A 5144-nucleotide genomic window follows, 5' to 3' on the forward strand; every position below is an offset into this window, starting at 1 on the left:
CCAAGATGCCCTTCAATGGACAAATGGATAAAGAAGATATGGTCCATGATATGAGGAAGTGGAGATGCAACATGGGGGCTTAAGGGGGTAGGAGAAGAATAAATGAAACAAGATGGGATTGGGAGGGAAACAAACCATAAGTGACTCTTAATCTCACAAAACAAACTGAGGGTTGCTGGGGGGAGGGGGTTGGGAGAGAGTGGTAGGGTTATGGACAGTGGGGAGGGTGTGTACTATGGTGAGTGCTGTGAAGTGTGTAAACCTGGCGATTCACAGACCTGTACCCCTGGGGATAAAAATATATTATATGTTTATAAAAAAGAAAAAAAGAAGAAGATATGGTCCATATATACAATGGAATGTTATGCCTCCTTCAGAAAGGTTGAATACTTAACTTTTGTATCAACATGGACGGGACTGGGGGAGATTATGCTGAGTGAAATAGGTCAAGCAGAAAGACTCAATTATCATATGTTTTCACTTACTTGTGGAGCATAAGGAATAACACAGAGGACATTGGGAGTTGGAGAGGAGAAGTGAATTGGGGGAAATCAGAGGGAGCAAGGAACCATGAGAGACTGTGGACCCTCAGTAACAAACTGAGGGCTTTGGAGGGGAGGGGAAAGGGGTTGGGTGAGCCTGATGGTGGGTATTAAGGAGGGCATGTATGGCATGGAGCACTGGGTGTGGTGAATAAACAGTGAATCTTGGAACACTAAAAAAAAAAAAAAAAAAAAAAAAAAACGGGCAGAAGACATAAACAGACACTTCTCCAAAGAAGACATACAAATGGCTAACAGACACATGAAAAAATATTCAACATGATTAACCAATTAGATCTTCAAATTTACTTGTTTGAATTTTGTTATTTAACATCTGGCAGATAGCCAGGAGAATGTGAGATGGTAGCTTGCTTCTATCTTCTGCAGATTGAAAGAGTGAACAGGTTTTCTGCCTTGATGGGTGAATAGGTCTGATATCAGGAAACCTGGCATATAGTTAGCTATCCAAATCGTGGGGACAAACAGGGTTTTTGTTTTTCTTCCTGGAAATAATTTGTGAGAAAAGAGAACCATATTGATTAAGGTTACAGGAATCCCTAGTCAAAATATTCAGAAGCATTTCTGAACTTGGACTGTGTACTCTGAAGAGAGTCAAGATCAATCAAGAAGTTACAATTCTAGGTGTGCCTAGGTGGTTCAGTTGGTTAAGTATCTGACTCTTGATCTCAGCTCAGTTCTTGATCTCAGGGTCATGGAGCCTACTTAAACAAACAAACAAACAAACAAAGTTACAATTCTCTCCAGGTAATTATTTGAAAACCCAATCTCATGTTTTTCATTCCCAGTCATACATTCACTCCCCACCCAACCCCCAAATAGATTTCAGACCATTCTAAGTACCTGAAAGTATTATCAAAACAAAGGATTCCCTGTGTCGTTTTATGGGTGCATTTAGGCCATTCACATTGAGAGTGATTATTGATAGATACGTTTTTATTGACATCGTGTTACCTTTGAAGTCTTTCTTTATGTAGATTGTCTCTATATTTCTGTTCAATGCTATTCTTAGGATTTTTCCTCTTTTATAGAACCTCCCTTAATATTTCCTGCAGTGTCGGCTTGGTAGTTGCATAGTCTTTTAAGCCTTGCCCGTCTTGGAAATTTTTTTATCTCTCCATCCCTTTTGAATGTCAGTCTTGCTGGATAATGTATTCTTGGCTGCATGTTCTTCTCATTTAGTGCCCTGAATATATCTTGCCAGCCCTTTCTGGCTTGCCAGGTCTCTGTGGACAGGTCTGACGTTATTCTGATGGGCTTTCCTCTGTAAGTAAGGAGCCTCTTTGTCCTAGCGGCTTTCAAGAGATTATACCTACAATTATGATTCCTCAATTTGACTATCAGGTGCCTTGATGTTTTTCTGGAATCTATAATCTTGGGTGGAGACCGTTCGGCCTCTAGTACATGAACGCTGGTTCCATTCGCGAGATTGGGAAAATTTTCATGAAGAACTTTTTCCACTATATCTTCTAGACTTCTTTCTTTCTCCTCCCCTTCAGGGATTCCAATAATTCTGATGTTGGAATGTTTCATGGCATCATTTATTTCCCTGATTCTGTTTTCATGGCTTCTAAGTTGTTTGTTCCAGGCTTCCTCCTGATCCTTTCTCTCTATCTGTTTGTCCTCCAGATCACTAATTCTATCTTCTGTCTCAGTTACCCTAGCTTTGAGAGAATTTAGATTAGATTGGAACTCACTGAGAGCATTATGAACCTCATCTCTGGTAGCTTTTAGCTCTGCCCTAACATTGTGAACATCCTCTCTGGTCGCTTTCAATTCGGCCCTAATCAATTCTGTTTGGTCATCCATGGCTTTCTCCAACCTAGCTATTGCCTGGATAATTGAGATACCACCTTACACCAGTTAGAATGGCCAAAATTAGCAAGACAGGTAACAACATGTTTTGGAGAGGATGTGGAGAAAGGGGAACCCTCTTACACTGTTGGTGGGAATGCAAGTTGGTGCAGCCACTTTAGAGAACACTGTGGAGATTCCTCAAGAAATTAAAAATAGAGCTTCCCTATCATCCTGCCATTGCACTACTGGGTATTTACCCCAAAGATACAGATGTAGTGAAAAGAAGGGCCATCTGTACCCCAATGTTTATAGCAGCAATGGCCACGGTCGCCAAACTGTGGAAAGAACCAAGATGCCCTTCAACGGACGAATGGATAAGGAAGATGTGGTCCATATGCACTATGGAGTATTATGCCTCCATCAGAAAGGATGAATACCCAACTTTTATAGCAACATGGACAGGACTGGATGAGATTATGCTGAGTGAAATAAGTCAAGCAGAGAGAGTCAATTATCATATGGTTTCACTTATTTGTGGAGCATAACAAATAGCATGGAGGACAAGGGGAGATGGAGAGGAGAAGGGAGTTGAGGGAAATTGGAAGGGGAAGTGAACGATGAGAGACTATGGACTCTGAAAACAATCTGAGGGGTTTGAAGGGGCGGGGGGGTGGGAGGTTGGGGGAACCAGGTGGTGGATATTAGAGGGGGCACGGATTGCATGGAGCACTGGGTGTGGTGCAAAAACAATGAATACTGTTATGCTGAAAATAAAAAAAAAGACTTTTAAAAGTTCCTTTAAATATCAGGTTTTGGGTGCCTGGGTGGCTCAGTTGGTTGGGTGACTGGCTTTGGCTCAGGTCGTAGTTCTGCAGTCCTGGGATTGAGTCTCCCATCGGGCTCCCAGCTCCATGGGGAGTCTGCTTCTCTCTCCGACCTTCTCCCTTCTCCCTTCTCTCTCTCAAATAAATAAAAATAAAAATCTTAAAAAAAATAAATATCAGGTTTTATAAATCAAACCACTATGAGATACCACTTCACACCAGTCAGAATGGCTAAAATTAACAAATCAGAAAACAACAGATGTTGGCGAGGATGCAGAGAAAAGAGATCCCCCTTACACTGTTGGTGGGAATGCAAACTGGTGTACCCACTCTGGAAAACAAGTTGAAAACAAGTTGAAAATAGAGCTACCCTACAACGCAGCAATTGCACTGCTGGGTATTTACCCAAAGATACAGATGTAGTTATCTGAAGGGGCACCTACACCCCAATTTTATAGCAGCAATATCCACAGTAGCCAAACAATGGAAAGAGACTAGATGTCCATTGACAGATGAATAGATAAAGAAGGTGTGGTGTATATATACAATGGAATATTACTCAGCCATCAAAAAATGAAATTGTGCCATTTGCAACTGTGTGGATAGAGCTAGAGGGTATTATGCCAAGTGAAATAAGTCAGTCGGAGAAAGAGAATTATATGACCTCACTCATATGTGCAATTTAAGAAACAAAATCAAGAATCATAGGAGAGGAGAGGAAAAAGATAAAACAAGACAAAATCAGAGAGGGAGACCAACCATAAGAGACTCTTAATCATAGGAAACAAACTGAGAGTTGCTGGAGGGGAGGGGTTGAGGAGATGGGGAACCTGGGTGATGGACATTAAGGGGGGCATGTGAAGTAATGAGCACTGGGTATTATATAAGACTGATGAATTAAACTTCTACCTCTGAAACCAATAATACATTACATGTTAATTAGTTGAATTTAAATTTTTTAAAAGTGGTATAAAATAATAATAAAATATATTCAGTTGAATTGTTGTTTAACAATAGCTGACCTCAATAACCATACCAGGATCTGGGCCTGCCATTATTGCAAATGCTTACACTTTCTAAGAGAGCAGTATCTTAAATACCACTTTTGGAGAGATGCATCCATATGCATATATGGCTTTTCTTCAACAAATATGGCAAAAGAAAAAGGGGCAAAATGACTTCTTGATTGATTATTTATTCCATTAGTGTTTCAGTCAATAAATTATGTTCTTAAGGAATTAGCAAAGACTGGCTGTTCTGGTTACCCTAAAACCAAAAATTTCTCCATTTCCTTCTCTTCCCTCAGGAAACTTTATGTCTCTGCTACAATCTTTTACAATGGTAATATAGTTCTAATTGAACATTGAATTGAGTTTATTAAATTTGCTTATAATAACTTATTTGGTGTTATGTGTTGCTTCATTAATATTTTAGGCGTTTGGTTCATACTATGATAATTTTATGGGTCCTGTTAACTTTTACACTATTCAAAAGTGGAACTTATTATGAGAGATTAAATCAATTTTTGAAGTTCAGAACTACAGCCATCCCAGTGGATTTCATCTTAGAATACAGCTGTTGGACTTTTCCTAGAACTACATTCTTATACAACTCCTTGCCTATACTGGATATAATGGATTCCCTTATTTCCTTACAGATTTCTCCTGAGAGCATTTACCTATTAAATCACACATCAGTATTCTTACTTGTCTCTGGTTCTAGGGAATCCAACCTAAGACACTCCATAATGCTTGATCAATCTCTCCAGCCTCCCAGGAGGTAAATTACCTGATTGGTGAGTTAGGGAGAGGAAGCATTGCTCAATCCCACCTTTCTCCTCTTTCCTATCTGCTCATAGAAAAGGTACATGCTAGTTTACTCATTTGGCCATGTGATAAAAAGGAGCAACTTCTGCCCTCTGTTGAGACATGTGTGGTTTATATTGTGCAATCTATGATGGGAT

This window comes from Enhydra lutris, unplaced genomic scaffold, assembly GCF_002288905.1.
Source record: "Enhydra lutris kenyoni isolate GAN:26980312 unplaced genomic scaffold, ASM228890v2 scaffoldscaffold56, whole genome shotgun sequence".
NCBI classification, from domain to species: domain Eukaryota; kingdom Metazoa; phylum Chordata; class Mammalia; order Carnivora; family Mustelidae; genus Enhydra; species Enhydra lutris.